Below are 25,831 nucleotides of genomic sequence, written 5' to 3'. Positions count from 1 at the left end.
TTTTAATTTGCTTTCTTCTGCTTGCAGGTTTGCTTTTTCTTTCCTATAAAAAGTAAAACTTTTTCCATGAGGGATTTTTGCCACATGTCCAGTAAAACCCTCAAATCTCTGACTTCCCAGATAGAAGCAATTTTTCTCCTATGCATTCTATTTAAGTAACTTATAGCACTTGATCTGTTTATCACAAATTACTCTGAATTATAATTTTCCACCTAAGTCTTACCTCCCTTACTTGATTTTCAGCTCAAAGTCCTACCCATTTTCACGTACAATTCCAGATACACAGCAGGAGCTAAGTAAGCCTAAGTCAAATGAGTAAGCAAGGCATTTTTAATACAGATAATATGTTTTTATTACTTTTATTATGCCTCTAACTTTCGTAGCTTTATCAAGTAGAATGCGGACTAGCCAGGCTTCAGGGGTCTACTGTTAACATTATGGAACATCCTGTAGCAGTTGCCTCCTAAAATAATTTTTTGGATTAAGTCTCTCAATTTGTTTTAGTACATACAGCAGCAAACACAGAATTGGCTTCTGTATTGAAGTAAATATTCTAGTAAATGTATTCCAGTAAATGTATATCAATATAATCTACAAATGAAATAAAAGAGCCTCTAAAGACAATATTTATTTGTGTAATACTCCCTTTTTTTTTTTTTTGCTCTGCTCTACAACAAGACTAACTAGAATATTATATTTAATGCTGAAGGGAGGTGAGAGGACTACAGAGGAAAGCTCAAAGGTTTTCTGGTCTTCAAATCTCTGCTTTAATGCCAACTGCCTATTGACTATGATGATTTACTTAGTGAAAATCAGTTTCCACGTTTACAAAACAGAAACCCTAATATCATACACATATACTCAATAAATACTTAAGAAAAAGAATCTCATATTTTTAATATATAATGCACTCCTGAAAATTCATACAAAATTCAACTGTGTGTAAGTCAAGGGACCAGACTCACATATTCTAAAGGACACCCATTCTCAGGGACAAAAGAAGTAATACCAAATCTGTAATTACATACAATCTATTAAGTCGTGTCATTAAAAATAGATAGAGGAAAAAAAATAGATGGAGAGCATTTTGTATTTTCTGTAATCTTATTTTTTTTTATAAATTTATCAGTTTACCTCCATTAAGCACTTTGAATAAAGAATGACCAATTTTCAGCACACCTAATGATTTGTCTCAACTGTGTAATAAACCCTGTTTGTCAAAACAGAAGCAGAGCTTTCATTCTCCCCTTTTTCTACTTAGTTTGTTAAAGAAAGGCAAAAAGCTGTAAAATTTTCAAATAATTTTTGAAATTATAAAAAATGGCAAAGTCATGTGGGGGTGTGCGGGCTGTTACTTGGCAGACAGCACCATCTCACAAGAGCTAATAAAAAAAAAATGCATTCATGAACTGATGTTCCTAAGTCAAAATCCAGTACTTAAAGGTACTTTAGGGGTCTCCACACATAGTATTCAAAGTATGAATTATCTGAAAGTCATCTATACCTGCCTGTTTACTAAGGAGTACATATTAAACTAAATAAGCTAACCCATGAAAAGCACAGTGCCTAATATCTGTATTATAGTAGCTGAACAATAAAAAGTAGTTTTATTTTGTTTTATTGTTAATATTCATTCTAATGGCTTCTTTTAAGAGAGACATCAATATACTGGAAGAGGCTAAATTTGTTTTCTTCCAGTTTCATTGAGATATAATTGATAAACAGCACTACGTAAGTTTAAAGTATATAGCGTAAAGATTTGACTTACATAAATCATGAAATGATGACCACAATAACTTTAGCAAACATCATTTCATAGATACAGAAATATACGATGATTCTTAACAACTTTCATATGTAACATACAGCAGTGTTAATTATATTTATCGGGTTTTACATTACACCTCTAGTATTTATTTATCTTATAACTGCAAATTTGTACCTCTGAGCACTAAATACATACTACTGGATGCTTTGCCAGCATTACAACATTTTTAATCCTCAAAAACATCCTGTAATGTTGACATTATGTGTTCTTGTTTTTGTTTTTGTTTATCAATGAGTAAACTAAGACTTGGAGAACCAACTTACCCAGTTACCTAAAAACTGGGGAGTTTAAGGTTTCCAATCCAGCACTATTTAACTCCACTACAAGGCTTCAGTTTGCAAGGAGAAAAAAAAAAAAATTCAGAAAATGTAGTGACTTGTGGAATGGCTAGTAGAGTTGAATATATTTACTAGAAATGAAAAGACTTAGGTAGGAAATGACCATGATATTGGCATTTTGCTACTGAAAAGACAGTCATATGGACTGCAGTCAATAATTTGTTCTTTCAGTAAGTATTTTAGCACCATATGATCAGTCACTATGTTAGGGACTGTGTTACAAGCCAGGAAAGTAACTACGAAGATTCACTTCCTGCTCTCAAGGGGCTTATTATTGGGAGGGGACAAAGCAAATCAACAAGCAATTATACAGAATGAATATGACGCGCTGTGGGTCCACGCAGTCCAGACTGGAACCTAGTGCATTCTTAAAGCAGGGGGTGATTAAGAGTCCACAGAAAGTGATGATTACAGCGAGAGTTGTAGCATGAGCAAGAGGTAGGCCAGTCACACGTGTGACACAGAGCTATACTGATCAATTAGTTTGAGTTTGTTTCTTTGTTCTTGGACGAATTGAGTGTGCAGTTTGCGATAAAAAATTGCATCTGTTTCTTAACTGGAGAAAATGTAGCTGGGGAGAAATTATGTAAATATTATTCTTAATTTTCTCAAAAATATGTGTTTAAAATATTGTACATGGCAGAGAAATGTGTGCATATAAATTAAACACATGCAACAAATTTTCAAATACCCATTTAAGATCTCCATCATCTACTGACATCCAACATCTTTCTTTATTGTGCACGTGTTGTGCCACAACAATCTTCGAGTCTAACCAAGAGACTAAAGCCACAAGTCAGACATAGCTTAATCAACAGTACCTTGGCTTAACTAGGGATTTGAAGTTCTTTAAGTTTTTCTAAATTATAGTACAACAGCACAAATTTAATGATTCCATTAAAAAAAAATTGAGGGCCCTTTTTAATGACCAGTTGATAGACGTTTCAGTTGACTCACTGGAGAAGTAGCCTGGAAGTTTATAATCTCTAAATAATCCCTGTTGATTTTAATTTTCTATTTTCTGTAAATGATCATGGAAACTGAATTTTCATGCATTTTTCTTTTGAAAAGCTCAAATAACTTCACCTGCATTATATAAATGTTAATAGTAACTTTTATAGCAGCTACATAGAAACTTTAAGAGTGACTTTCTCAAGGTCATAGAGCAAATCTCTGGTGAGACAGGAATGGAATTCATGACCTTTGACTGCCAGAAGTTTTCTACCCACACTCGGAAATTCCTTCTCCATAAGTGTAATTTATATGCTCACTTTGAGAGGCTGGAAAGTTCATCCCTTTCAGCACAGGGGGTGGAGGGTGGGGGGAGGGAGTGGTTTTCCTGTCAAATAGTTGCCTCCCCAGTACTTTATAGTTTTACAAAGGGATTTTTACCTACATTATCTCATCTTACCCTCACCACAGCCCTGTAAACTGCTTATTATTTTTCCCATTTTACAGACTCGGAGGGGTTGAGAAATTTAACCAAGGTCACCCAGAGTTAGTAAGCAAGAGAGCTTGACTCAAACTGCAATATCTCTGCCACGTAAATCAGTCCTCATTTCAGGATGTATAATCTTAGCAGACACCGGACTATGAAATGAAAGGTTTTTTTTCTTTCTTTCTTTCTTTTTTTTAAGTTATTTACTTCATTTTTTACAATCATTTATCTTGGTTGTTATTTAGGTTTGTGGGTTTGTTTTCTTTGAGGCAGGGTTGTTTTCATGTTTTGTTATAAGTTTGCCTGTTAAACTAAAGTGAGAATTGTATTACTAAACACAGAATTTGAAAAAACAAACTTTGTGTTTCCCCTTTTTTATGCAAGTGGGAAGGGGGCTTTCTACTACAATTCGTGGTCATAAATGTATATCGTGCATGTATGGGGTACATGTAACTGGAGAATATAAAAGCTCACATTTTAAGTATAAATACTATGTCTATATATATGTACTTATCTAAAAATAGCAAATATATATATATATATATAGTATATACATACACATCATAACAGCAATTATTGTGAAAAGCCATACATACTGTGAAGCATGGTGCATATAGCACCTGAAACACAATTCCTGGCGTGGAGGCCAATAAGCTGTAATAGTAGCGGCTTTTATCGCCTCTGATGGGGGTGGGAAAACTATCCCAAAGCCCTGTAATTTTTTTTCCCCTCATCCTCCACACAGCAATACAGCAGCAAGGGCTTTCTGCTACTCCATCTGCACCTAAAAAAGCAATACTGTTTGGGCCGGTCCAATTTTTGTGCTTCTAATAACTATTCAAAAATATATACTATAAAATTAGCAACAAAAAAGTATGACTTTGACATGAAGAAAAAAAAAACAAAACAGAAAGACCATCCCAGAGCAAGAATTCTTTAAGTGAATATCCTGTAATCTACTGCCAGACCAAAACAGATTTTTACAGAGCAACAGGAGTACTCAAGTAGCCACTTTTATGACAATAAACACCCAAAACCGAAAAATCCTTTTGTAACATAATTACTGAGAATATATAGAGAAAGTAACCATTTAATCCACAGCATGTGTTCCCTACCGCAAGAACTCCAAAGCTGACATCAGATGGGGTGTGGCTGCTCTAGGCCCTGACAATGAATTCTGGCTGGCTGAAGTCTGATAGTTCTCTGGAAGGGCTTAGGATCTAGAAACCAAGCTGGTCTCACAGAGCCTAAGGCTGTTGACCTTCTGGGCACAGGGCAAGGCCCAGCTGTTTATGTGCATTTTGATTTTGGGAGCCCTGGTTGTGGTGGATGAGTTAAGGCTGTGGTTATAGGGTGTTGCCAGTGATTTAATTTTAATATTTTTACCCTTACATTTTGTACATACTTAAGACCGAAAGTCGTGCATAATTTGTAGGCTGAAAAATAAACATGAATTTTAAAATGGGAAATAAACGAACACTGGGCAAAAATACAGATATTTCCACTCCAGTACCATATGGTATTTTCAAAATGGAAATGATAAAGGTAAGCAACTGCAATCTACTTTAGTAATTATTTACAAAAATGAAAGTTGTTCTCTAAAAGAAAAAGATAACCGCAATGTCAATTCTGAACAAAACTGGGGTTTTAGCTCTTGTTCGTTAATTAACATGGAAGTACAAGGAAACTTAATTTATCCAAAAAAAAAAAAGAGAGTAACTTTTCAAATGAGTTTGTGCCATTTCCAGTTTTGTAGACTACAAACTATTTTGTATTAATACACAGACCATCTACAGCTAGATTTATGAAGTTGACACTAAGAGGATTAAATCTCATGATACCAAGAAAAAAAACCATTTGACACCCCTAAGATAATGTGGGTAGTCTCATGTTAATTCGAAGAAATATGAAATCCCACACTTTCCATTTTGTACAATGGTGAAAATAAATGTTCAAGACATTTATATGCTCATATATTGTATGTTTATAACATATGTTTATATATTATAATATATGTTTATATGTTACTAGTTAACAATATCATCTCGCTGGACATACTCAGTACCCTAGATTAACCAACACTGGCTGGAGTTCAAAATGCCCTCACATAGGCCTAGAAGACTAAGCATGTCTGTCATCTTTGCAGAGATAGAAAAAACACACCTACATTTAACACCAAATTATTTCATTAAGTTGTTAACAGCCTGCTTCATGATGTAACATCTAAAACTCACTCTGAACCTACTGAAGTTCGTGTTTACCTTTCACGGGAGGCCGGTAAGTAGTCCCTGAGGAACATATATTTTTTAAATGACCAGAACACTAACCCTATTACGAGCCTGATGGGTGCTCTTCAGCTCAAGCATCCTGATTTGTTTTTCCCTTGGCCTGGGGAGAGAGCACGCGCCAGTGTTTGCGGTGCCTCCCTTTCCGCACACACATAGGCTGCAGCTGTAGTAAACAACCACCAGCCAAGACTTGCTAAGGTCAAGGTCTCAAATGTGATACTAGGACCAGTTTTCTCCCAAATGACATTCAGTTGAGGAAAAAAGTTTCTGGAGGAAAAAAGAAATATTAAGGGCCCATTAGCACAACAATTTTCATTCAGTAAATAGTAATTCAAAGCTTTCCAAAATAAAGTTTAGCTAACAGAAGGTTCTTTCAAATATGCATTACTAGGTAATAGATAAATAACTGAAACACTTCAAAAAACAGAAACCCCTCAAGGATGTTTTGTTTACCTCACACAGCTGTATTACAGTTTTAGCTCATAAATTATTAAAACTGTATGTGAAAACATCCCAACTTTTACCAACTGAAGTATATTTTGTAATAGTTACGAATTAGAAGGTAAAATAATAAACCTGTTTCATAAGCGTATTACAAATTTCTGCCAATTCTTGCATGCTCAAAACGCTCTCTTCTCCACCTCAAAGGAGCTTAATAGACTCAAGCTAGTCTCCAGACTGACCAGGCTGCAGCGATAAAGATATAACTTATGCAACCGAATGTTTGTCCTTCAACATCCTATTTTCTACTAAGCTTCTAAAGTTAAACATTTTCTAGCCTAAAAGTATACCCCTTTATCATAACCAATTTCTATGTGGTTTTTTAAAAAATGTAAACGACGTGTGAATGAGGTCTGCAAATAGCACAACCAGGCTTTCTTTTTTTTTTTTTTTTTTTAGGTGAGGGGGTCACTGTTTTTATTAAAAGCCAATTCCAAAGAGTATTTCTTAGAAGGTGGAATACACCCACCCTTCAAAGTGACCACTCCTATCCCTATCACAAGCTGCTGCCTGTAAAAAGCCACTACATTTATTTCAAAGCATTTACTTATCTAAACAACTCTATCCTCCAGTAAGAAAAGGGCATGGAGGCGTCTAGGTGGATTTGCAGAATGACGTGTACTTGATTGGCAGATGTCTACCGAAGCCACTAGAAGCACATGCACTAAATGTAAATAGAGCTGCTCCTCTCCCTGGTGTCACAGGGAAACTGAGGGGATATTAATGCTGATTTAAAATAAAATATCCGAGTGATCGGCCGAGAATTCTATTAGCTAGTGGAATTGCTTAAAACAATCCACATAGAACGATACTTAAACCATCTGTACAGTTAAATTAGAGCTGACAATATTAACCACACAAACTGTTTATCCAGATTACACATTCCGTTGTACTAATACTCTTTAACTCAACACAGTCAGCTTTTATCAGCTGAATTAAGGCTATTACTATTAAAGTATGCAAAACTCAAAGCGCAGGGTGAAGGGGGTTGGGAAGCTGCAGGGAATAAAACAAAGGAATTGGTACTTTTTCCAAGTATTTGCCTCAAATGCACTTCGAAACAGAACTGTTGAGTGCACCCCACCCTCTTCCCCAAAGATAAAAGTTTTCAAAGTTCTAATAGGCAGTTCTCCACCCAACAAAAGCAGGATTGATTCTCCCTGTGGGGGAGCATCTAACACGAACACCAACTAATGTCGCGGAGGTCAAGTCCGAGTCCTCGGAACGAGCTTCTAAGGCAAGAAGTGGCTCCCAGGCCGGCTCCGCGGGCTTCCCGGCCCGGCTGGCCCTGCAAAGTTGCCCCTTGTCAACTCCGGCCAGGTCCCCCGTAATTGAAAATAACAGCCACGGGCCAGCCCCTGGCTACTTCCCTGGACCCGGCACTGTAGCGAGTGACAGTTACACATCATTACGACCAGAGACAATAATGAATGTAGCACCAGGACCACTATTCATGCCAGCAGTGTCATCTCCGCCTTAACCCCTTCCCCTCCACTCTCTCCAGTGCACACCCACAGCCCACACGGCCCCGGTGCGGCAATTCTTCACCCAACTCGCTCTATTCCTGGGGGCAAACTACTTCGACAACCGCCCCCCGCCCCAATTCAGCCCTGATGATTTATTTCTCATCCTTGGCAACTGTCAGGCAAACACTGCAATCAACAATTCCACTAGGGGTAGAAAAACATTTGCCTAATTCACGTTACTTGGTAAGTTCTTTTAAAAAAAAATTGGGGTGGGGGGGTAAGAAACCTCCTTCTTTCGTCTCCACGAATCCAACCGGCGCTACTTGCTTTGCGATAGCATCGCCCTCCCTCGGCCCCCTCCCGCTTCCCAACACTTTCCCCCTTTAAGAACACAGACCAACCAAAATGATTTAACTTGAGCAGATGACAGAAGGAAAATAAAACATGTTAAGAGAATACGGTCTGATTTGGGATGGCAAAAAAAAAAAAAAAGAGGAGGGGGTTGTTTATTTTGATAAGAAACGGAATCGGCACAGACCTGAACAGAAGCTGCAGAGCAGGAGAAATTGTTTTCTTTCCCTCACACAGAGTCCCCCTCTCTCTCCCTTTCTCTCGCTCTCACACGCGCGCGCGCACACACTCACTCTCGCGCACACACACACATACACACGGCGTCACCCGCGCACACTCACACTCGCACACGCACAGGCAGAGCCTCTCAGCTGCTCTCTGCAGTTCTCAGGAAATGAATGGGGGGCAACCCAGGGAACTGTTGTACTTGCAAATGACTTACCCGGATCACATGATGCGCTAAATGTAGGGTGGGCCGGTGGGTGGAGGCTGCCGAGACGCGAGCCCGGGTCTAGCGTGGGGAGCCTCGCCAGGCCCGCATCGAATTACCCCGGGGCCCAGCCGAGGGGGTTGCAAGACGCCGCTTCTCCTCCCTTGCAGCCCGCAGCTCAGGAAACCGGAGAGGCGTGGGGGGTGGGGTGGGGGGTGAAAACACCGAACCCCCAAACAAAAGAGCTCCGGGTCCTCCTCCCCAGAAACAAAGCCCCGCCGCTGCGGGCGAGCCCCGGGGTGGGGCCGAGGGCGGGGGCGGCGGCGGGGAGGGGCTCGCTCAGCAGGCGCTAAGTCGCTTTATTGCCATAAAATGGGGCCCCCGAGCCGCTCCGCCCGAGGATTAGGAGGCGGGCTCTGAGTGTGATGGTTGAAATCCCCTGTGGGAAACTAACCCCTCCCCGCTCGCAGAGGTAGAAGGCAACACCCACTGCCCGGCCCTCGCCTCGCCGCCCGGGCCGCCAGCTGGGGGGTGGGTCCGCGGAGCCTCCACCCCGCCCCACCCCGCCCCACCCCTGCCCCCGCCCCACCCGCTCCGGCATCGGCTTCGGTTGCGCTTCCAGATCACCTGCACCACCTTGCTGCGGCACCCAAAATAACCTACACATGGCCAACGCCGCTTGGGGAGCCGCAGGGCGAGGGGGGTCCGTGGGGCCACGCGGCAGGAGGAACCCCCGATTTCAACTCCCCGGGAGAGGACTCGTGCGGAGCCGCGAGAAAGTCCCCTCTTTTGTGACACAGCGCGCTAGGCAGCCTTAAGAAGAGAATTCGGAGACAAATAAAGCGCGGAGCCCGCTCACCACCCCCAGCCCCCTCCTCTCCTCTTCCCTCCCCTCCCCTCCCGCCCGGGTGGAAGCGCGCTGGGAGGGGGCCGGGGGCCCGAGCGGTCCCCGCGGCTCACCCACCAGCTAACTTGGAAAGGTGTGGGCGGAGCCGGCTCCGGCGGCTGGGCAAGGCTGCAGGGCCAGCGCGCTGCCGCTCGCGGGGACCGCCCCCGGGCGCCGGGCAACAATGGGGTCCCAGCCGGGGCAACCCGGGCGGGCGGTGCCCTGGGCGCGGGGGTGCGCGCGAGGGTGGGGCCCGCGGAGGGCTGGGCGGGGAACGCGGAGGAATCATTGTTTGGATTCTGGAGAGACGCACGTTGCGGGCGAGGTGGGGGCGTCCTCCCTCCCTGCGCTTCACCTTGGCGGGATGAATGGGGGCGAAGCGGAGCCGAGCGCCTTGCTCCGGAGCCTCAGGAGAAGGGGCGCCCGCCCGCGCTCGTCATTTAGGCAGGGAGCGAACTTAAGGGAGGGTCAGGAAGCGAGAGCTGCAGACCCCGGCCGAGGAGCGCCGGGAGTGGAGTCCAGCCCCCACCGCCCCGGCCCTGTGCCCCAGGAGGGAGCCCCCAGAAGCGGGCGGCCGGGAGCCGAGTCCGGGACGCCCTCCCCGGCAGCCCTACCCGCCCCGCCTCTGCGGCCGGGGGAGTGGATCGGCGAGATTCTGGGGCGGGAGGGAGAGGAGGCAGCCAGCGCGGCCCAGCGTTCCCGCGGCGGCTCGGAGGGCGCGGGGTCAGCGCGGCGAGGGAGGGTCGGCGGGGGCGGGGAGGCGACCGGGCGGAAGCGGGCGGGCGCACGGGGCGGGGAGCGGGCGCGGCGGGCGGCGGTACGATCGCGTGCGCCACTTTCTTGCAAACCTAGGTGAGCACGCTGTGGCGTCTAGGCCGCCAGACACCCCGGCCCGGCGCCCCTGAGCCCGCCCCGGTGGGAAACCGCCCCGGCCGTGGGAAGGCCGCGAAGGGGAAGTTTACACCAAGGGGAGAAAGATTTGCAAATGTGGCACAGAGTGGAGTGGGAAGAGAACCGAAGCAGAGGCCGAGAAACAGGAAATGAGAGCGAAGGGACGAGTTCTAGCCAGGAAAAGCCATGTTCTACATTTTGTGTGGTTATTTTCCAAACACTTCGAAAGGCCTGGTGTGCCTTTTTAATGAAAACAAAGGCAGCGCACTGCTTGGTGTGTTCTCCGCCTCCTGGCACATTCTGTGTGCGAGGAGGGTGGGAAAGGAGGTCCAGCCGAGAGGGTGACTCCACAGCCCACTTCTAGTCCTGACAGGAGAAATCTAAGGGCCTGCGTCTGAGAAGTAAAACAAAATTGAGAGTTCTGTCCTGGTCTTAGGGTTTCGAAGAACAAATAAGTGTGGAAGTGGCCGAAATTGTGCACCACTCCTTAAGCGCAGTATCCTTAGGCTAGGAAAGCTGCGGGAGCTGGAAGGCGATGGAAGCCCACCTCTGAAGACTTGGGTGCTGCAGAAACCGGGAAGGAAAATGCAACCTAGGAGCTGAAGGGTCCTCCTTGGGATGGAGTCTCTGTTCCGAGGAAGGCAGTCCCGGACCCCATTCCCTGGTCTGATCCTGGGCACCGAGTAAACAGCCCTTCACATTCCTCTGTACCTGGATAGAAACAACTTGAAAGGACCAGTTCGAAAAACGGTAGAACATCAATAAATGCACAGTATTTAAATGGAAAACTTGCCTCTCCTAGCAATACTATAAAATTTTCCTCTAGGTGGGGCAGGGAGTGAAGGAAGTGAGTTTCACTCTAAGAGTGGAAGGATGCTAGAATAAGTTATGCCATCGTCGCAGCTCTTTCTCAGAGAGAGCTGAATGGCCTACTGACCATAAATATATTCTAGAGCAAGTGCTTCTGCACGTGGGAAAGCATTCCGAACTGCCCTTCCTTATGGCTCCAGCCATGAGCATGTTAATAGAATGATGGATAGAAAATAAAGTACATGAATCCCTTCCAGAGGGATAAGGAAATTAGAGGTAGTCAAGGTTAATATCTAAAACCTGTATAGTGTGGTTACAAGGAGTGTATCAAGTATTAGAAAAAATACCATCAGTTTTTTTTTTTTGAATTGTTAACACGAAAAAATAGGAATGTTCAATTCAGGCAACTCCCCGGGTATACAGAGGAAAATGTTTAAGAGGGAGAATAACTTCAGACAATTAGATGTGAGTGTGTACCCGGTGTACAGGCGTACACTTCCAATTCAATTCGTATAATTCTCTCTGTATAGAACTTAGATTAAAACCAGCTAAGGTGTGAACAGCGGGGAGAAAGTAGGGGAAAAGTACACATACCTTGGCAAAAATATGTGTAAATCTTTATGCTTAGTCCTTTCTCTTCTACTTCCCTAGGTTGGAAAAAATCAGAAAATGTAAAGAGGGCAAAATTATTTCACCAAGAGTGTATAATTCTGTTCACATAAAAGAATCTGTTGAAATTACAGAATCGTAAAATTTCAGTGTTGAAAGTATCTGTCAAGTCCAAATCTATATGATACTTAGTTCTGTTTAAAACGAAGATGATTTGGGTCAGAAATAATGACCTCTTTCCCTAACTTTATATACTTCATTTATTTAATCTTTATTATGGCAGATACCAAAAGAATGAATTAAAGAAGATGAAGACTGATATTCTGGGTGTCTTCTACATGATACACGCATTGGATTTCTTTTACCTAACATACTAACCAGAAAACACACACACACACATACATATGCACCTCCCAAAGCAGATAACATATCGAATTCAATGTAAATATACAGCAAAGTTTACAAATAGAGATTTTAACTTGTTAATGTAAATGTTACCCAGAAACTTTTTGCCAAATCTTATACTTTACCAGTATATTTTTTGAAAAGTTAGTGTCAGTGATAGGAAATCTTTTACAGTATTAAGAGTGTTACCTATCCCATACCTTGATTTCTCTAAGGTAAAGACTCTCTTCAATATCTATGTACGTGTAAAGTTCTTAAACCTTTGGATTAGCGATGCCAAAGATTGCGTGGATGATTTAACACTTACATAATTCTAGGCAGAGGTTGGGGTGGGGGAATGGAGTCCATTTTCAGAAGTAAAAGCTGTGTTGAAAGATTAGAACTGGCTGAAAGTGAAAATAAAAGTGATTCCTAGAGCTTTAACGAAATTAAAAAATATAATCCTTTTTTTTTTCCCTAGGGCCAGAGGTAAATATGTGCTCTTGGGTTTTCAATGCTTGTTTTTTTCTTGTGTCATATTTTGGCAGTAACATGCAACAGAGGGAAATTTCCCGTTTTAAGTATGAGAAAGGCACGTAAAGGCCTTACTACAAATGCAAACAGCGGTGATACTGTGTGACTGCATGGTGAACAACATGTTTTGATTTGAATGAGGGGCTGTTTAGAAACAAAAGATGGCATTTCATAACTTTGTTTTGTTGTAATCAATACAGCTTTTGATCCTCCTAGCTTAAATATCTTCATCACATCCTCAGATGTGTCTCTTCTTTTCCAGGTTCCTGCACTGTCACTTTCATTCAGGTCTCCTCCGGCCTCTACCACCACATCCCCTCCTCATCCCCCTGCTCTGAACTTCTGGCCCCTTTTTCTCTCAAATCCATCCTACCTCTCCTACAGCTAATTATAGCATACCTATATTTAAAAACCCAAAGTGGCAGAAATGAGTTACAATACCATGACATTTAAGGGCCCCACTTAGATTTTCATATCTCATACCTCCCCTCCTAGCCCACCCATGTGGACAACTCCTCACCCTGCCCCATCCATCCTGGATGCCCTCACTCTAAACAGTCCGCCTTTTTTTCCTCCTGTAGAATCTTCCCAAAATGATGCCATGAAACCCCACACACATATGGATCTCTCATTCTCTTATCCAAAAATCACCTTTCTCATCTTGGAGCTTCTTTCAGTATCATGGAAAGAGTGCCTTGAGCACTGACCAACTGGTTTTTTTCATCCTTTTTCTGATTCTGATTCTCAATGTTTCTACCTATTTAAATAACGTTGCCCTCACATTGAAGGATTCACATTTATTGCATGCTTACTTGGCCCAATGTGAGATATATTAGCCCTAGCAGGCATCCAGCAAATGTTCCTTCCCTCACTTATTCTTATGGTACTTACACCTTTCTGCTTTAATTAAATACTGTTGGCCACCCTATCACAGGTAACGCTTTGAGAACAAGAGCTGCCCCTTAACCATTTATTTAGCCTTACTTTCAACCATCACATTGTTTCGCACATAGTAGGTGATTAATGAGTGCTAGTTAAATCAATTATTAAACTTAGAATGACATCACTAAAATACAATATAGCAGAAAACCCCAGTTTCCACTTGTGTATATTGAGAATAAAAAAATTCTGGCCTATGTTGATAAATACCTTTTAAGCATTAATTCTGGCAACATTCCGCAAGCAACTTTCTTCTAATTTAGAAGATTTCACCTAAAGGAATATGTTCGATTTGAAGCATTTTTACCTAATTTCACTGCCCCTATCATTTTTAATCATTAAAAAATTACCCCATCAATTATACTGCTTTGTGGTTTTATTAGAATTAGATAGGATTATACTGTATTGAATAAAAATTCAATTCTTCAATCTCAAAAAATTCACAGCAAATTTGTTTTTAAAAATGGCACTTCCTTGGTTGCAAACATTGTAATAAATAGAGATAACCCACAGTTTTAAAAATAAATTGAAGCATATCAGATTCGAACTATAGCTATCCCTACCTTTTTTAATTTTACAAATGAAAATTGTACCCCCATAGAAACAATTTAACTCAACTGAAGCAGGGCTCGTTTACAGAATACCGCTTTAATTTCATGCTGAATGCAAGGGACTGGCCTCAGTATTATGAGCACAGGAAGATGAGCTTAGACAAAACTAATGAAAGACAATAACACGAGGTACAATTAAAACACTCTGGATGAACCCTCTGGATCTGTCTGAAGAGAAGCACTGAAGAGAAGGTCACACTTCAAAGATGCCTTAAAAGATGGAGAGGATATTTTTATCTCTTAATAACATGAAGTTTGTCATGTATATGAAACAGAATATATTGTATACCTATTTCCTATCCCTGGCTTAAGAAATAGATTGTTTCCAGTATTCGCTAACCCATCTGCTTTGCATCCCTCTCCTGTCCCTACAGGGGTAACTACTTTTGTTACAATTTTTTATTATTAATATTTTTTATCTTGACATAAAGGCTTCATATTGTTATTTTTGCTAATAGTGAACTGCTGTTATTTATTCAAGTGACTGTTCTCACCACATTCAAATTCTTCCAAATGTTTGCAGTTGTACTTACATTATAGTGAACATCTTAGCTTCTTTTTTTTAAAAAGATATCTTTTAGATAGTTTCCCCTAGTTTCAGCAGTGTAACTGAAACAAAGATTATGGATTTGTTTTCACTCTTCTAGAAACATATTGCTGGATTATTTTTCAAAAGTATTTTACAAGTTTACCATGAGTGGTATTTTCTCTGTGTTCTTGCTAAGGTTGGTGTTTTGAAATTTAAAAAAACAACAACTTTAAATTGGTAAGCAAGAATGGCTTGAATTTTCATTGTTTGATTAGCAGAGATTGAACTCTACTCTAGGAATATATATGTGACATTGCTGAGTAGGGTGCTTGGGCTGAGTCAAAGTGCTGTTGCCACAGCCTGGCTAAGAGGATGGGAGTCTGGCTACAATAGGATACGGACGTTGGAACAGCTGTGAAAGACATTACAAACTCAGACGTTAAAATTCAACAATTTGTTAGGTACTGGGGGAAGGGGTACAAAGGAAAGAAGATAGGAAACTTTGTCTCAGATTTCAAGTCCTGGTCATAAGAGAAAAGAAGGACCTTAAAAGTTTGGAATTCATACTTGTTTTTACTTTTGATAAATATGGAAGTCATCTGAATTAGATATTTCATTCTACCATATTGGAAGCTAAAATGACAATGTTAGATAGTTGATAGAGAAGAACAGAGAGAAAGAAGGAGTTAAAACCTAGCCAGAAATTTGGGAATAAAATAACATGAAATAGAATAAGGGGCGAGAGCGGGAGGGAGGAAGAAAAGGAGGGAAAACTATCAGTGTACTGATTAGTATAGCTTTGCTTTTATCTGCCAACAACAGAAAACCCATCTAATGTCTGCCTAAGATATATACCCTTCCCCCCACTCCCTTGGCAATGAAACTAGAAGTCCAAGGGTAGACAGCCACCGTTCAAGGCTGTGCAGCTGCTCTCTGGTGCTCAAGGGTCCCCAAGGGTCCCCAAGTTCATTTTCTTTTCCTCCTCCCCTTCTTAAAACGTAATATTTTTTCCCCTCTATAGTAGGAAGAGAGAGAAAGGCTAAAGGTAAAAGCCAAATCTATTCCTTTTAGAAATCCCTCCTGAAGCCTCACTCATATCATCTGTTTCTATCTCACTGGCCAAAATTGGGTCACATGATTAATCAGAGGAAAATGGACCTGGAGAACATCTTAGATGGAATCTGGGACAGCCAACTGATAGTATCTGTCTTTTTACTATATAATTTTGCACAATGTTTTAGTCTTAAATTGCAGACCATTGTATTACTGAGGCTCTCTATTGAATTCTTGCTGGCTGACAGCTAAAAAAGAAAAACATACTGTAGGCTTACAAGTTATTGACACAGTCATTGTAAGGACATCAATTCATAAGTGACAAAAAAAAAGATCTCATGATATTTCTTAACATGTACTGTTCTCCACAATGTGATTAAAAAAAAATCATTCAAGCACACAAACCATAACGTAGTTGATTTCAGATTAATCCATGTGTGATTTACCAAAGGCAAAATGTGAACCCCAGCTTAGCTTCACCCAGTAGCATCGTCTGGTTATAACTCATTTTTCTGCTCTACCAATTTATATGTCTTGGAGAAATGAACATAAATTTTAAAAAATTGGATAAGCAAGACACAATTAGAAAGGTAAATGTAAACTGTGTTTGGATTTCAGACTCAAATACTAGTGAGTTGGCAGCCTAAGAGCTTGCACCTGTAAATCAAAAAGTCCCAAACTCATTAAGGAGTTTCATCACTCGACTGAGTGACACCTTGCTTAATTTTTTTTGGATTCAGTTTTCCTCCCTGTACAACTATGATGGCACCTTCTTCACAAAGATGTGGCTAACTCATGAGGTCTTAAATATCTTCTCCTAACAAGACTGTAATCTCGAGAAGACTTGGCAAGAATTGTGTCATCATGTCTCAGTTATCCCACCAGTGCCTCGGCACCCAACACACAAGTCCTCAAAACTTTTTAATGGAAAAATGAAAGTAACTTCCAAATTGCCTAGCACGTTGTAGGTGCCCTATAATTATTTATTTTCCTTTTGTACTAGCCAGAACCATTAGCTTCTTTAATACAAATAACTTCTTGTTTGCTTGCTATTAAAATAACCTAAATATAGTCACCTACTAGAATAATAAAGCTGTTTGTCAAGAAAAATAATCCAAAGGAATATGTACGATTTCCAGATGTTTAGCTCTCTAAAATGTTTGGACCCAGTTAATTCAATTAGTAAAGACTGGTATTTTCTTAGATTTGGATTTAGATCTGTTTTAACTGACCCGTCTTCCAAGGTAGTCACATAGAAAGTTAGAATAATTTAAACTGTCTCTGTGACTTAAAACAACTTTATTCTTAAAAAAGACTCTTAAAGAACTTTCCTCTCCTTCCTTCCTTCTCCCTCTCCTCCTCCTTCTCACCCTCTCCCTACCCCCACCTTCCTCCTTCTTGTCTCTCTTTAAGACAGGGACAAACTGTGGATAATTTATCCATGAAGACTTAAGTCTCCCAGTTCTTTATGTTTATCCAGGTTACAAATTAGCCTTTTGAATGTTTTATGCAAAATTCAAATACCATTCCATTCTTAATTCCAGATAAAAACAGCTGTGGCCAATAAAGGAAAGTCTGCAGAACAAACAAAAAACCTTCCTCACAACAATCCTAAGTGTCACACCCTCTTTTTCCACCTACATTTAACCCTCTGCTATAGCTAAACACAGCTCAAAGCATTTTTGTATATAATTCATTCAATCTTCGCAAGAATTCTATGAATCTCCACTATTGTTTTCACCTCCCTTGGGCAAGCATCTCCAACTCTGGCAACTATGTTTCAAGCCCTGGGAGCACTCCTAATCCTCCTTTCCTTTTACCTTCTCTATACAGCACTTATCACCATCTAATATACAACATTTTTGCTTTGTTTTTATTGCTTACTGTCTACCTGCCCCTCCGCAGGTCTCCTCCTCTACAGTGGAAATTACACAAGAGCAGAGGATTTCTCTCCCATGTCCACTGTAGCAACCATCGTGTTAGAAAAGTGCCTGGCATGTAGTAGGCCCTCAAAAAGTGTTTGGGGATGAACACAAGTCCCACTGCATACGTGAGGACTCTGAGGCATCTGATACTTTAGTATCACTTTATCTTCAAAACTATAAACATAAGGACATTGTACAATTTGTCATTAATTGTTACAATATACATCCTTTCCATATATCTTGTTGTCATAAAAGAGCCGGCTGTTGAATGTGGGTGTCAGGAACTCAACTGGTTATTATAAGATCTTGAGAAGAGAGATAGTTTCTCTGAAAACTGAGGATAATACCAAGCAAAGAAAATTGAATACATGGCCATTAGCTGCTGCTACTATATCTGCAAATTTGTATATTATTTGTGTTTAAATGAACTACCGATTGGTTTTTGAATTAATGTACAATGTCATGCTTTCATATTTCTTTCACAACAATCACTGCATATTTGCAGTACCTAAGGAATTCTTTAGTCTCAGGAACTGAGCAGTGTGACAGGGGAATAAATGAACACTGCTGGACACTGTATTTTAAGTCACAGAGAGAGAAAAATTAGACGGAATCATAATATTTTCATCCTCACGTTATGCCTGGTACTTTGATGTCCAAGTATTAAGATGATACGTGCTACAGAAAGGGTAAGTAAATACAACAGAGGAAACCTAGTTAGTTATTTTAGAGCTGTTGTATTGAAATACTGTCTTGTTTACAGTTTTCAACTGCACAAATCCTCATCAATTATTAAATATTTTTTTCATTGAATTAAGCAGGGTGACTGTATTTTCTCAGCAAAAACATCGCATAAAACATAAGGCTTATCCTTAACACATAAAAATATTTTTCTATGAATGAAATTCTATAGCTTTCTTACACTAACCCCCTTGCCCCCCTACACACACTAAGCAGAGTGTATACATTCTATTTATTACGGAAAAAGAGAAATAATTTAAATTCCATTCTTTATTTCTTTGAAGCTGGAAGCAGTTCTTTCCTATGGCAATGACCAAAATAAACAAAAAACTTCACAGAATTTAACCACTGTTTATCAGTCATCGTGTTTGGTACTGTCCTGGCAGACTCCAGAGGTTACAGTGAAGACAAGTGTAGACAAAAGTCAGGGAGAGGATGTGATTGTCACATCTTACAGTGCAAAATACTATGTGGTTCTTCAATGAAACACTCAGTTATGTTTTCACTGGGATGATTATATTAATATATTATTTATTTGTTTATCAAAATTACTCATTAAAAAAGTTTGGTCGAGTATCGTTCTGTAATGATACAATGTGCTATTAGCAGGCCTCTTTGTTTCCTTGAGTTGTGTTCATTGTTTATATGGCTTCTTGCCTGGTAGAACTGAATCCACATGCATGAGTTCCCTGGGCAGCCGCCTAGACAAGAAACATATGGCTGGGTCTGCTGCGAAAATCTAGCCACACACTATCCGTAATTCTATCTCTTTTTGTGCGTGTGTTTTGAGTTGTGTCCATTCGTGCACATCTATATTTGGGATCTGTATCTCTTACAATCATGTGCTAATAAAAATATTTATATAATTTAACCCCAACAATACTTACCAATATCACTTTTATTTAGTAACATGTAATCAAGCAGCAAAGAAATATTTTGCCATTTTATCTAGAAGCAACCAAGTTAGAAAGGAGCCATGCAGTTCTCCATGGATTCAGCAATAAAAACCTAGACTTCAGGTTTTGAGCTCCTACATCTGAGCCTGGTCTTGGATCAGGTTCCAAGGTTAATAGCAAACATATTCAAACACATTTTAAACCGATATGCAAATGTAGTGTATTACTTATTCTTAGCACCACAAAGGCTAAGAATTATCTTTTTACCACAAGCAAGCAAACTTAATTCTTTGAAATTTCAAATCTGAAGGAAGGTTTTATTTTTCACTGGAACAATTTTTTTTTTTAAGTGCTGTAATTATCTTGTAATTTTGTCAAAGTAGAAATCTTTGAAAATTGGTAGGTCCAGGTCTTAAAGTGAGCCTAAAGCAGGTACTTAAAGGGTACTGATAACTAGCAAAGCCCATCTAAGTTAAAGTGGGAAAAGGTTTAAATGGGTGGAGACCTTTGAATAAAAAAGAACATTAATCGAGCATCTTAACCAGAGAGTTACAAATATGTCAGAAACAGACTTTCCTGCTGCTCTGTGAGTGAACCATAGTGCCACGTTGTTGACCTTCACCAAGTCAGTTAACCCTTCATAACCTTTATTTTCCCATCAGGAGCAATACCTGCTTGTAAAGGAAATACTAGACCACAAATCTAAAATAATATTCTTTTATTACTATTATTATCCCCAACAGAAAAGCCATTCCTTTCTGCAATAATGCAGTACAAATTCAATAAACCTCTGATGTAGGCTCTTGTCAAAATACTGGCAAGAAAACAGATTAGGAAGACTGGTGAGGAGCCATGGGTTGGCTTCATACTTTTAAGAACCAAATCAATCTGGTATATGTTTTCTTTTAAAAACATTCTTAATTTAATTTCCTTTGCCACAGTGTTAATACAGAACTAATGCTGCTTTACAATTTCATAGGACTTTTAATTTAGAAAAGTGCTTCATGTCAGTGATTCCTTGTTACAATATACGTGTGAAAAATCAATGTGCTAAGTGTTTGATGTGTTTTTTCCAATGTTTTTGATGTGTCTTAACCAATGAGGTAGGTGATCTTGTCTTCTCTATTTTGCAAACAAGAAAACTGAGATCCATGGATGTTAACTTGTCTCCAGGGTGACACCGCTAGAAGGAACTGGAAATAAGATTTGTCCCCTGGTTGACAGACCTCAGATGAATACTGTGAATCACTGTGTGTTCTGTATCTGTAGCCACAATTGGTGGAGGAGACTTGTTAGTGAACATTTAGATGCTTAAGTGCTGACTATGTGCAAAGATTGCCCAGCCTGTGCATGTCAGGTGTGAGTTCCTGGATCCCAGAAGACTGTTCTTGCCATTACACTGAATTGTCCCTCTGTTAGGATTCATAAATAAGGGGCTGCAGGAGAAGATTAATGAGCTCTTCCCTAATTGTTTTCCTAGAGTCTCTTAAGTTTTGTATCTAGTTCAGATGTTGCCCCCGGTAGATTACGTAGTAGCGACTATGAGTGCCTCTCCTGGGGAACAGATGAACAGCCTTGGGGATGCTGTAGTTGTGGTATTGACTTTCCAAACTGGAGTCTGTGGAACATTGTTCTGGAGGATGCTAATAGGTAATGCTTCACAAAGAGTTCTGCGCTCTCAAACATTTGGGAAAATTACACAGTGTTAAACCTCTTTCTTTGAAGAGGATGCTGGTAATTGACATTCTGACTTGAAGACAGACGCATGCAAGAACTGCCCCAAATATTTAATCTCCTGGTTTTCAAACACATTTTTTAATGCTCTGGGAATATTTTCCAAGGAACCTGAGTTCCGAAATGCTCCTCTGGGTGTAAGTTCTGCCTAGGACATTTCCTGGTGCATTGCCTTTTTATCCATCCTATCTCACCTCTTCCAACACTTTTCTTCCATCCTCACTCTCCACTGATAGCCTTGCTTCCTATTTCCCTGAGAAAACAGAAGTCCTCAGGAGTGAATTTCCATACAGATGCTTTCACTCTCCAGCTATCCATCTTCTTATAGCCCCGCCTTCCCTCCTGATACCATAGAGAAAACATTGGTGTTCCAATCTAAAGCCAACTCCTCCACCTTTAGCATTAAATTCTTTATCTTCTCACCTACTCATGTATACATTGCTCTGTAACTGTTTCCTTACTTTTGCATCACCAATTTTTCCTTCTCCACTGAACCATTTTCTTTGGCACACAATATCCTGTAATTTACCAAATCTTAGAAAATAAATGTAAAACCATTCTCCTGACCACACAGTCTCCTCCAGCTCCCCATTTCTCTATTCTTCATTATAACAAAAGCCTGCCAAGAAGTACTCTATTTTTTTTTAATACTCAATCTCTCTTCTCCTATTCGCTCTTGAAAATAATAAGACTTGCATCCCTACCACTCACTAAAATTGCATTTGTTAAGGTCAACACAAATTCAATGTAGTATTTCAGTCTGGTGGTAAATGCTTAGTCTTCATCATCTTGACCCACCAGGAACATTTGGCACAGATAGATCAAGAAGATGATGTTTAACACAAATACTAACTGATAGTAAAAGAGATAATATAACACCGTCTCTTTGAAATATTTTCTTCCCTTGCCTTCCAGAATACCACAGTATCTCATTCTTTTCTTTTCCCCCCTGATTTTTCCAGTGTTGGTGTGACCACATTCACTGTTGGATGTCTTAACTTACCTCTGCCCTCTCCCTTAGTGATCTCATCCAGTCTTGATGGCTTTAAATGCCACCTATACACTAATAATTCTCTAATATATATCTCCAGTTGCCCTTAACTCCAGATTTATATATTATACTCTCCACTCTAGCTACCTTTGTTTGATGGACACCTAAAATTAACTCATCTAAAACTGAACTCCAGACCTTCCCTGTCCCCACCTTAACCCTAACTCTATTCCTTGTAGTCTTCTTCATCCCAGTGAGCAGCAATGACTTCTCTTCCCCCATTGTTAGGGTAAAAACCTAGTAACTTTCTTGACTCATTCTCTTAGAGTTCACTTATGATCAGCCAGCAAGTCCCATTAATTCTTCTTTAAAATTATATCCAGAAACTGGTACTCTTTCACCACCTCTATTGTTACTAGCCTTCACCCCTCACCTGGACTATCCCTGCTTCCATCCTCCTTCTATGCAGACACTTCTCAGGACAATATCTGGAGGGAACCTCTTAAAACATAAGTCACATCTCATCACTCCTTGCCTCAACAGCTCTACAGCGGTGTTCCCTCTCATTCTACATAAGCAAAGTCCTCACACAGACCTCCAAAGCGGTTACGTTCCCGAGCACAGCAGACCACCATGCCCCAGGGCGAGGCACCGCTGCTCCCTCGGCCTGGTGTGCTCTGCCCTTGGATCCCTACCTGCTGTGTGTTCTCACCTTCAGGCGTCTGCTCGCCCAGTCGAGGAGACCTTCTCAGACAAATGGACACTTCTTCCCCACCCTATCCCATCACCCTTCCCTTTTTATTTCTCCCCCTATATCAACATCAAAGGCAAATAAAATGTATTTGTTTATTTTTTATTTTCCCTCTCGTCCCCACTAGGTTGTAATTTCAGGGAGGACAGATATTTTTGTCTGTTTTGTTCACTAATGTATTCACGTTGCCTAGAAGATTGCCTGGGATATAGCTGGCACTCGGTAACTATCTATCGAATTCATCACTGAATGAGCGAATGAATACCTCTCCAATACATGTTGAAGGAATTCTTCCCACCCAAATACCACCATACATGAAAAGGTAACACTCATCCATGGGGCATGAGTATTTTAAATCAGAAGGCTTTGTTTCTATGAATTAAAAGGCAAAATTTCTATTATCACTGTTCATCAGTTATAATATAATAAAATAGTAGTACTCCATCCCTGATTACTAATTTTAGGGTTTATAATAGATGGTGAACATTTTTTTAATAATTATTAAAGAATAATTATAAGAATATAAACTTATTTAGGTGATTACAAGTGTGGATAGAGCATTGGCTTTAGAGAGAAGACTGAAGATTAATAGTTCTGCACAATAGGTCTTGAGAGCAGGAAAAAATGGTATTTAGGGGCATTTTCATATCATCATCTACATTTAAGATTGTAATTCCAAATAGATAAAGATAAAATGTGATTAGGCATCTACAGTACAAGCCCCAAACTAAGAAGAATTCCTAAATCTAAGAAAAAGTCAAAGGAAACAGTAAGAAATTCTGACCAGGAAATGACTAAAGTTTATCAATACATGAGACAGGAAGTAGACTTGACAGAAGGAACCTACCTCCAGTGTGATTTGGAGTTGCTGCAGTCACAACTCGAAGAATTAAGATAGCTCTTTATACACTGATCAAAGTAACCAGCCAAAAATGTTAGGAATAGAGAAATCTGTAATTAATTTGCAGTGTTCAAAATGCATGTTGAAAAGAAAAAGATGAAGTGAACAAATACAATGTGAGAAGTGGTGACCCTCCTAAGAATAAGATGTAATTCATAGAGGCAGTGTTTCATTTTTAGCAGTTTTTTCCAAGAAAGACGGTGGCCTGACTTTGGAATATAAATAGATGCCCTGGTACAGTCCTTTAATGGAGAGAAAAGCAGGTCACTGGGCTCCTACAATGTGGTGAAAAGACCACCCAACACATTTACTCTGACCCCAGATTGACCAAGCCATTAAAAAAAATTTTTTTTTGATTTCTCAATATAGGCTAGTTGGCAGGAATATTAAGCTAAGTTTCTCATTATTAATTATTCAAATGTCATGCTAGCACAAACAATTCATGTGTGACTTGGGGGCCAGATGAGCTTGTTTTCCTTTCCAGGCAAAATTACGAACTAGATCAAAATTTCTAGAACACTCTCTTCTTAAACATTAGTCTTTACCTTCAGACTTTTACTCCACCATGCTCCCATAATTCTATTACCTCCCTAAGAACCAAAGATTTTATTTGCCAGTACTCTTTTGCCATCTGATAAACTAACAGGACATTTTAAAAGATGTTTGCTTCCATAATGGTTTCTTCAGACCTAAAAGTTGATAGAACCATAGCATAAAGTTCAGATAACAATAGAAAGATGTAATAATACAATAATAATTAGTACCTATCATTTAGTAAATGTTTGCTGTATACCTGTCACTCTTATCATATGCGTTGGATTTAATTTTCACGTGGTCACAAAATCTGGGTGTTAAAGAGGCAAATGCTTATCTTTCCCCCATTATAGCTGAAACTACTTCAGAATTCCCAGTCTCTCCGATGGTGGAAATTTTTGTGTTGCCAGCTCAAGTTTACTCACTAATTTACTGAATTCAATGTGGTCAATTTAAAGTTTCAAAACAGTCAATTCGTGTTTCTCCCTCATTCTATTTGAAGACAGATGCTGAACTAAGACCTGAGTCAGAAAGAGGCTGAGGGAGACACTGGGAAAGATACTGTCCTAATCTAGGGGTAAGTCATCTGATCCCGGTGTTATCCTCTGTGCCAGTTTGGTCCAGCAAGCTATAGCTGGTCCTGCCTGGACTTGAGCATCCGGTACATCCACTGTTGATCTATACCCCTCCAATGGCCTCCAGTTGTCAGATCCTGCTTTCTCTATCTTCTTCGTTCCGGACACAAGGTTTCCTTCGGTCCACCTGTTCTCTCCATGCAAGCCACAGGTGGCTTTCTCTACACCACTCTCAGGTCCGGAACTTCAAAAGCCCAAGAGCCAAGAGACCTTATTCAACCACTTTTAGTTAACAGCATTTGGTTTGATGTTGGATTTAAATGTTCCCTAGAAAATTTTCAGTGCTGTGGGCTTCACTTGGGGAGGTCAAGCTATTGCTTCTTTGTTCTTGGATCCCCCTGAACTGACTGCCCACCATCTTGGGTTTCTAGACATGACTGACCCTCATGTATTTACCCTCTTGCTTGCCTCCTCTGGATTTTTAAAACTTCAATTACCAAACTTAAAATGAAACAGTGACTTTTTAGTTCTAAATTGGATCTGGCCCCCCTTCTAAAGCAACGAATACTATTTATTCAATAAATAGAGTCTTGAGACTATTAAGAGCTTAAGAATGACTACAAACATAAATTGCATTAATTAAATTTTCAAAAATATTATCTTCTTTCTTTTATCCTTTAGTAAATATTTGCATCTCTAGAGAGGGAGATATTTTGCCAAAAGTATCAAAGCTAAATCCCTGTTCAAATTTTGCTTATCCATAATCTACTCGGCAGAGTCTCTGAGATATGTGTGGAGTTACACGTGGATCACGGGTGAAGTTGTCACTTGTTTCCACTGTAGGATCATCACTGCTTTCCAAAGAATTTCTCTTTGTTCACTTTCCCCATCTAGGTA

General features: G+C 40.2%; 1 protein-coding gene across 11 annotated transcripts in view; it reads right to left on the bottom strand.

The window, feature by feature from the left end:
- Positions 1-25,831, bottom strand: part of KLF12 (KLF transcription factor 12) — a 507,694-nt gene that overhangs the window by 388,976 nt on the left and 92,887 nt on the right. For 4 of the 11 annotated variants that reach the window (XM_031466115.2, XM_064493089.1, XM_031466113.2 and 1 more), the window contains exon 1: positions 8,398-8,627. The exons of 1 other annotated variant lie outside the window; for it this stretch is intronic. The gene's annotated coding sequence lies outside the window, so the exon portion shown is untranslated. Of the gene's footprint in view, positions 1-8,397; positions 8,629-8,652; positions 9,139-25,831 lie in introns of those variants that run through there. 6 more of the 11 variants (XM_064493088.1, XM_031466114.2, XM_031466112.2 and 3 more) reach the window with 4 other exon arrangements.

This window comes from Camelus dromedarius, chromosome 13, assembly GCF_036321535.1.
Source record: "Camelus dromedarius isolate mCamDro1 chromosome 13, mCamDro1.pat, whole genome shotgun sequence".
NCBI lineage: Eukaryota > Metazoa > Chordata > Mammalia > Artiodactyla > Camelidae > Camelus > Camelus dromedarius.
This window is presented reverse-complemented; position numbering and strand designations above follow the sequence as displayed.